This window comes from Capra hircus, chromosome 7 (genome assembly GCF_001704415.2).
Source record: "Capra hircus breed San Clemente chromosome 7, ASM170441v1, whole genome shotgun sequence".
Classification (NCBI taxonomy): Eukaryota; Metazoa; Chordata; class Mammalia; order Artiodactyla; family Bovidae; genus Capra; species Capra hircus.
In genome coordinates, this window is record NC_030814.1 from 53511226 (window position 1) to 53520512 (window position 9287).

General features: G+C 42.8%; 1 protein-coding gene across 1 annotated transcript in view; it reads left to right on the forward strand.

Moving 5' to 3' along the window:
• Nucleotides 1-8192, forward strand: part of PRELID2 (PRELI domain containing 2) — an 84223-nt gene extending 76031 nt beyond the window's left edge. Inside the window, exon 7 of the mRNA XM_005683091.3 lies at nucleotides 3793-8192. The gene's annotated coding sequence lies outside the window, so the exon portion shown is untranslated. The remainder of the gene's footprint in view (nucleotides 1-3792) is intronic.

The following is a 9287-nucleotide window of genomic DNA, read 5'->3' on the forward strand; positions in this document are numbered from 1 at the left end:
CATTTCCTTTTCAGTTCCTTAAGTTTTTATTATCTACATCAAGGAGAATGACATGCTTGCTGGGAAGGGCAGAACAAAGTTATCTGAGAGACTAAAAGCCTAATATAAGTTAGTGGATTTACATGTTACACACTTTATCTGACTTCAGTTTTTAACATCTGAGAGAAGGTAAAACCTTTGAGTAGAACAAACATTGTCATGGGTAATTCAGAATTACCTCAAAGTTCCTTATGTTGGCTTTAAACTAGAGTATACATGGTCTTGTATAAATGACCTGGTCTCTAACTTTGATATCCAATAAAGTTTGAGAACAGTTAACCAAAGAAGAAGCAAAATGAATATTTGTATACAAGAACCTCAGCATTCAAAGCATGCTGGCCAGGCCTGGGCATGAGGATTGGAGAATTATAAAGGGTTTCTGCTTGTTAGCAAGTTTGACTCCATTCTGATGAATATTAAACCTCTGTATACTTAACACATACTGATACATCTATTTATTACTGGAAGGGCTAAGCAAGATAATTTCATCTAGTGAAAGCCTGGCACATGGCAGGTGCTCAAAAAATGTTGGCAAGGAATCAACATGTGGTGTGCTCCCACATCTGCTCTGTTCTTGGGAACGTTGTGGAGAGTAACTCAGCCACATCCCCCTGTTTTTCCAGACTGGCCTCTTTGTGAGGCTTACCAAGGACCTCTGGTGCTTGTGCACTTGGCACAGAGCCCATCTTACCCTGCAGGGTGGAATCTAAAGTCAGGTTAATTAGAGAATGAGGAACTCCTCTTACAAGTATATATCGGTTTTCAGACTTTAAATCAGCTATTTGGAAACTTTAGTGAGTGTCAGAATCAGGTGGAGAATTTGGTAAACACAGAGTGGTGAGTCCCACCCTGAGTTCCTGATTCAGGAGGTCTGGGCGGAGCCTGGGGCTTTGTGCTTCTGACCAGAGTCCAGGGGATGCTGGTGAGTCTGGTCCAGGGACCACACTTTAAGAATGATTGCTTTAAATAAGTTCCCATCTTGGAGTTGGAGACAGCTGAAATGCAAGGATCCTGCAAAAGCTGATAGCTGGCATTTTGAAATTATTGTGTAGACCTTCCATCAACTTTAATCAGAGGAGGAGTAATCTGTGTGTGGCTTTTCCCTGATTTTAGCATCTCAGCCTCTTCCTGTTTGCCACTTTTATCTTTCCTTCCCCTTCCTTGAAGGTTGACAGGCTTCACAGTGGAGCAAAGATGACTGAAAAGGGTTGAGACTCAACAACACCTCGTGTTTGAAATCATCAGCTTGTGGTTTTAATTTAAAGGGTTATAGTGAAAAAGCGGAAATTTAATAAGCATTACCTCCCATCTTAAATGATCCATGTTCTTGTTTTTTGGTTTTGGTTTTACTGTGGTGGAAAGCTAAGTCATGATCCCGAGGCTTTTTGTTGTTTCTAAAAAGCAACGAGTTCTCCTCCCTGAAGTGAAGAATTTGAGGTCTGGATGCCATGAGGAGTTGGGTGCAGGAGAGCTGCATTTAATGCCTTTAATGCAACAGAGTTCCTGAAGGATTTACATAGTTCAGACTGTCATCATTTATGACCAGTTCTCTCAGGAGCAAATATGAATTAAGGACTGTATACTCTTACCACAGGGGTCTACAGTCACTGCAAATTAGGGGCTATGGCCAAGGCTTTATGTTTTTTTCAAAACTGGCTTCATTGCTCAGTTAAATTGCCTTCATCAGCACAATTAAATTGACTAATTTCAGTGTATGACTCCGTAAGTTTTGACAAAATGTGTAAGGCCAGACCGCGGGGCCATGACGGGCCGCCCCTCCTTTCCCTCCCGCCAGCTAACGGAAGGCGCCTCCCAGATCCCGGGGACCAATGATAGGACACTTTGCCGGCTGCCATGATGAGCTGCCCCTCCTCTCTCCCACCAGCGAGAAGGTCCCTAACGGAAGGGTCCTCCCAGATCCCGGGGACCAATGGCAGCACACTTCCCCGGCTAAAACCGCCCCACCCCAGCCACTTAGAAGGACCTGTGAGCCCGCGACGCCTTGGCCTGGCGACCTATCTGAACCCCCGTCCATCTAGCCTGACCATCCCTCGCAAGGAACGTATAAAAGCCTCCCCCAACACGGTCCGTCTGGGCGCGGACTTCCTCCACCTGCCTCGTTTGGGTCTGGGAACCCCGCCCGGGAGCGCTTCCCCATTAAAAGCCTGTTAGCCACTCTTTTTGGTGTCCTGGTCGTCTTTACCTAACAAAATGTATACAGCTATGTAAGCATCATGAAAAACACGATATGGAACGTTTTGAGGCATTGCTGTTCCTGTAGTGCTGTTGCCAGCTTATTGCTCCCACCTTTTAGCTTATTTTTTGGACTATTTTTACAAAATTCTGGCAAGTTTGAAATATGCCTATCTTAATGGAACTTTTTATTTTCTCAAAATGACATTTGCCAGAGTGGGAGAATGTAGGTAGGGAAACTTCCTTTTATGTGCAATAAAATGCTACATTAAAAGAAAGGGCTGAGGGGAGGTGAGGGGTAGGGATTAGCTCCATAGCTAAAGAGTAGAAGTCAGCCAACTGTAACCCAGAGGTCAAATCTAACCGGTGGCCTCTTTTGTAAATAGTTTTATTGAAACACAGCTTTGTTCCTGGTCATGTTCCAGCTACAGCAGAAGCATAGAGCTGTGACATATCTTTTACCATCTGGCCCTTTAAGAAAATTTGTCTCTCCCCTGGATTAGAGTTTGGTGGCTCCTAAATTAACAGGAGGTGGCCTCCTGGTGGTGGTATGGTCTTTGTTTTGTTTTAAATGTATCATTTGATCCCATCTTGCCTCTAGTCCAAAGTTAATAATAGCATGAGGGTTAACTCTGACCACCAGTTGGAGGGTGTTATTTTAAGGCATGAAAAAGCATTAGAATGATCACAGTGATGAAGCTAAGACACCAGCAATAGTGATCATTAAAATTGCTTCATAAAGTTCTAGTGCACATACATAGTGGGGTAGAAATATAGGCATTTTGTTTAGCAGGTGCAGTAGCCCTCTGATGGGGCGATACTTTAGGTGCCATTTACAGTGTACTCAGATTTTGAGCTTTGGAATGTTGCAGTTCTTAACAGTGTTTTAAAAAAGCATTCCATGGGGTCTGTACAAATGTGTCCAAGGAGGTGTTGCTTAATATTTTTATATTCTATTATACATTTCAAATGTGCATAATTTAAAATCACACATAGAACCTGACCACATTGTGCAGGGTTACCACCTCACACTAACGATGCTTCCATATCTCAGTGGCACGTGTATTCTAGTTGGTGTTAATAGTTAGAAGGTGATTTTGTCCTGAGCCAAGAGGGAGGTGCGTAAATCTCACTAACCAGTCTGCTTGCGGTGTGCTGCTGACACATCCATCTGATAGATTTTTGATTTCCTGTCATTTTTGAAGAAAACAAATAGCCCTGACATCTGTTTGTTCTTGCTGCTGGCAGTTGGGAGGCCGGGCCTGGTGAGGTTTGATAACATAGTCACCTTCTTTCACATCGAAATGAATAAGACCTCAGTTTTCGCTATATCTTAACTTCCCTTTGAACCAGCTCCTCTGGGTAGCTGGACTTAATAAAATGAGGTGCTTGCTTTGTTCGAAGATCATTAGGAGGCAGAAATGCAATTTCTTTAAGAATTATCCATAGTGATAGAATTCAAGTGACTCTTAAGAGTTGCTTCAGAAATAGCGGGCAAATAAGTATTGACTGTTGAGACATGTTTATTAGGTGATAAAGCCTGTTTGCTTTCTCTTGCAGGGAAGCCGTGTTGTGTCAACTTCTGCTCGAGAATCTTTCCTTGGACACAACACATCCAAAGACACAGGTTTATAGATACAGGTTTAAGGATGTGGTGTTGGCAGCTTACAGAAGAGGAGACTTTCCTGCTGGCACTTGACGTGATCCATGCCCCTGGGAGTCAGCCCCAGAGAGAGGCTCTTGTGGGGCTGACATCTTCTGGCTGATTCTTATGGCGCAAGCTCTGCAATTTTACAAATAAAGAAAAAATCCCGGAGAAGGTGATGTCCAAAGAAAAAATCCTGGAGAAGCTGATGTCCGTCCTTCATCAGGACATCCTGCTGATTGCCTGGTGATGGTGTCAGGGCAGCAAGGGATGGGCCAGAGGCCTGGAAAATCATGTGTGTTTCTGCTTGTTCTCTGCATCATGGCTCATAGAATTCACAAGAGGATGCTGAGGCAAATAAAGGAGTTAAACCCGATACCTGACTCTTAGGTGGCCTGAAACAGAAAGAAATACACCAGACCTGTGTTGAAGTTAAGCCACAGTCATAGTAATGTTGAAGAGTCTCAGAAGTCAGGAGCACTTGATTTTCTCTACCCAGCAATACAACGTACCTGCCACCAGCATAGCTTTTATAATGTGAACTGTGATTGGTCCTTAACACAACCTGGAGCGGGCAGGGGGGCTGTGGGCTGTCATCTTGGCTCCTTCTAACTCATTCTGGGATGTGGAGCAGATCACGTGACCTCTTGGTTCTTTTCACTGGGCAAATAGGGATAATCGGGCACAGATCTTTCTACTCGTGATGATTAAACCAGGGTGTTTGGTGTAAAAAGCGCAGGTCTGGGAGCCAAACAGACAGAGCCGAGTTTGAACGTATGTGCGGCTCCCAGCAGCTCCATGATCATGTATGTAGTTTAAAGTCTTTCTGATACTCATTTTTAAAATTGTAAAATGGGGTTATAGAGTTAACCTTACGAGGTTGTAACAATTGGACAACATGTGATTAAGTGCCTAGCATGCTTTTGGTACACAGAAGTAAATAGAAGCCATTATTATTATTATGTGATACTGTTTTGGAAATATGCTCTTCCAGTGTAATGTAATGTAGTATTACTCTTTGAAAATTAGATGATGGTAGTTTGCATTTCCTATGATCAGAAGCCGAAATGTTAGTATGCACTACCTAAACGAAAGCTTGAAGAGAGGCAATAATTTGCAATTCATTTGAAGATAAAAATTGGGCCATTTCTGAAAAGTCTTGGGCAAATCATTTTTTAAAAAAATATTAAAAAATTTTCCATTTAGTGCACTGATGAATTTCAGAGGAATTGTATTTTTCTTTCTTCTTCTTTTTTAAATACAAGCCAGCCACTGTGAGCTCCTCTTATGGTATTTGAGCTGTTTGTGCTGCCTGAGTTTTGTATCTCAGGAAAATTTCCCTTCATTTCCTTAGTGTTTCATCCTTTGGTTGGGTTGAGAGGGAAAATGAATGGTGGAAATCTGAACATGCTTTGACCTCCTTTTCCAGTTTGTAAATGTAGGTTTTTGGAATAATGGCACATTTCCAAAAGTAAAAGGTAATGTGAGTTATCATGGAGGTGAGAGGTGGGAAACCAGTATTTGGAAGTTGATGTTAGAATAATCATTACTTTGGGAGTTCCCTAGTGGCCTGGTGGTTAGGGTTCCATGCCTTGACTGCCATGGCTTGGGTTCAGGCCCTGGTCAGGGAACTGAGGTCCTGCAAGCTGCACCGTTTGGCCAGGGAAAAAAAAAAAAAAAGAATAAATCTAACCCTTCACATTCAACAACTTGCATTCCCTGAAGGCAGGAGTTCTCAACCTTGGCTGTCCATTAGAACCACATGGGAGCTTTCTGCAATCCTATTGCGGGGGTTTCATCCCAGACCAATAAGTCAGAGTCTCCAGGGTAGATCCTAAACATCAGCTTTTTTTTTTTTTTAATAAAGCTCCCTAGGTGGTTCCAATGAACAGCTAAGGACACGAACTCTATAGGGATTTCTAGATGATTTGCAGGTATTATCTGATTCCTTTTTTAACACCTCCAAGGTAGGAAAGCATCTTTGTAGCAGGAATTACTGTTAGAGTAAAGCACAGAGAGACTGACTTTTGGGCTTAATTCCTTAAAGCTGGGGCAGCTGATGCAAATGCCTGCAGGGTCTGGCAAGTGATCTGGTGCATGAAGCAGGCTGGTGGACCCTAGGGAGACCCCAGGAATATGTGGTTTGCCAAAGGTGGGTGGCAGCCACCCAGCTCAGCACAGTGCTGCCAAGTGGCTGGTTTTTCTTGTTCTTCCAATTTCCAGGGAAAGCATAAAATTAAAAAAAAAAAAAAAACAACAAACTTCCAATTTTTATGTATTGGCAACGAATTCAGAATTGTTTAAAACATTGTGCCAGCCAAACAAAACATGTTTGCTGGTAGTTTCCAGCCTTTGCTTCAGAAGTGTTAAGGACCAGCTTAAACATCTCAGCCAATTTTTGAGAGATTTGCATTTCCTGATTCTGGATGTAAGCTGCTCTCTACCTCTCCTCCAAGACTGCTTTCACATGTATTTTCCTCCCCTTTCCCGAGCAGTCCTCTGAACTCACATCAGACATTTTTCTTCACTATTTTTTTCTCTGTGGGCATCCATTACTTCAAGCTTACATATATGGCTTAGAAATCTTATGCTCTTTTTAAAATTAATTAGGGATTGTTAATTTTTTAAAAATTATATGTCAGAACCCTTTTCCTGTGATACAACATTTAGAAGTCCACATCTAACCTGACTGTCTATTAAATGTCAAAACCAGGAGTATAGCCTTGTGGGCACATTAGGAACATGAGTGGGCAGGGTTAACTCCCAGACCTGGCCAGTCTGCTCCTGGCCTGGTTGCTGAACCTCCAAGTGAAGGTGAGGCTGGATCAGAGTGATTCTCAGGCTTCCGCTTGTGCCAGAAATCCTTGAGGAGGTGGGCTCAACAGCAGGTTCTGAGGGTCTGCCCCAGTGATTCATGAAATTTCAACTGGGACTCGGGGATCTGCATTTTAAAACAAGTTCACCAAGAGATTTGGTTGTGCTGTTCCACAGACCAGATTTTGAGAAACAGTGATAAAGGGGAAGTGTTTGTGGCTTGTGTGTCTATCATGTAAGAAGGCTTTATAGTCGATTGGGCCCACTGATTTATACAGGTGATCACTCAGGACACAGTGTCAAGCTCTCACGCACAGAGAGGCTGACTTAGGCTATCCCTACATGATTGAGGTGCTTTCACCAAGAGTGAGCTTTTGTGGTTTCAGGTTTTATGTGGATACAAAAGGTGCTATATTCTTTTGATATAAATTGCTTTGTGTATTTTATAAGCAGTATTGTGTAGTAATATCTTATTTATCAGACATCATGGGCACATGGTATAGCCGACTCAAGGTTATCCTTTGTTTTTTATTGACTATGATTGCTTTACAATGTTGGGTGAGTTTCTGCTGTACAGCATTGTGAGTCAGCCGTATGTATGCGTATATCCCCTCCCTCTGAGCCGCCCTCCCATCCCACCCCTTTAGGGCGTCACAGCACTTAGTTGAGCTCCTTGTGTGTAGCACTTCCAGCTGGCTGGCTGTTTCACATGTGGTAGTGTTTATATGTCAATGCCACTCTCTCAGTAAGGTTATTCTTTTAAGTCGCACATCTTTTTTGCTCTAATTCAGCCATTTACGTGGAACTCTTAATTTAGTATCGATTTCCCTGCTTTTGTAAACAGACTCTGTTGAAGATAGGAATTTCACTTCTGGGTGGTCATTTATGTTTTGACTTCTTTCAGGTTCTGTTCAGGTTTGTTAAAACCCCCCTGCTGAACAGCTCTGCTCCTTGAGTTTTACCACCGTTTTCCAAGTTTCTTCTTTTCTGTCAGTGTTCCCTGTCATGTCTCGCTGCCTTAACTCTGCGTATCTCTATGAACTTCCTTGTCCATTGCTACCTGGGGTTGGCTAATGCTGTTAATTTGCATACTGTGTCAAGTAACAGTAAACAGGAGCCAAGCAAGTCTTTGGGAGGCGTTTCTAACAGTGAAGTGGATCAGTGCTGCTATGTTATTTTAGTGGTTCTGCTACTTCCTCTGACTTACTTCCTGATCCTCAACTGCAGTTGTCGATCTGTGACCATAAGATAACTGAAATATTGGTACCAATATCCTTAGATCTGTACTCTGTTGTCTCCCCAACTGTGTTAGTGTTCTTAGATATACAGTTTTATAATGTTAAACGTAAGTAGATTACAAATGAACTTTTCTGTGCCAACTGTCTGTTTGGGATAAAGTGTTTTTGATTCAGTGTTACTGTGATTTAGAGCTACAAATTAGTTGTATCCCTTTGAAATTTGATCCTGTCGTCCTCCTGAAATAAAGGTGTCACAACTAATATTTATGTGTGAATTTTAATTTCTTGAGGGAATCACACCACCCGGCAGAGCTTGTGTGTTTCATTTGTAGCAATGATAATCTAATGTAGTAATCTAGTCTTTTTTAGCAATCACAGAGAAGAGTTTTAGGCCAGTCAGATATGTTAGTTCCCTGCCTCTCCCAAGCTGAGCCATTGTTTCTCCCAGAAACAAGCAGAGGCTGCTCTTACCAGATGAGAAAACGGGTCCTGTGCTAATGGAACAAAGGGCAAGGTTCTGCAGGGCAAGAAGGCATGAGGAGCAGACATGAAGTCATGTGGTCCTAAAGGGGAGGCAGAGACAGAGCAGCTGCTTGTTGACCTGTTTGTGAGGCTCAGCTATACTTTCTGTACTTTGTTTATGAGATTGGCTTTTGTCCTTGTATTTGTCCACCTTTTACTTGAATGTATGCAAGTAGATTTCAGTGCTTTGTTTCCAAAGTGCCCTGTCCAAGTCCTGTTGGTGACCTTTTGTTAAAGCCTGGGGCCTTTGTGGGGTAGAGTCCTTGATTGGTTCATCCAGCACTTATTGAACACCTACTGTGTGCAATAGAAGGGCGGGATTTGTCTTCTCTTTTGACTTGATCAGTGGATTTCCAAGAGGCTTACCACTTCCTTCTACTAAGAGAGGACAATAGGGGGGGCACTAATTGATGGTAAGACCAGATACACTTATCACTTGGGTTAATCACGCCATGATTGCTTATTTAATTAAAAGATGCAGAAAATAGCACAGGATGCATAGTGGAGAGCTCAGCACAAAATGTACAGCTCGATGGTCCCGCAGCCTCACCAGCAGCTTGCACGGTTGTGTAATCGTGTCTGAATTGGTGCAGGGCACATCATATGTTTTGGAAGATGAGTTCTCTCCAGGCTCAGCCTTATACACAGAAAGGTGGAGCTGCCCTGTGTGGGACCACTTCCTACCCTGGTCAGGAGTGCACCATAACTGCAGGGAGCAATATGAAGCACGGAAGGCTTTTGCTTTCAGACCTTTCTAACTACTACAACCTGCTCTGAGGACATCCCTGAATTCAGGGCTGCAGTTTCAGTATTTGGTTTCCCTGATGTCTGGGTAG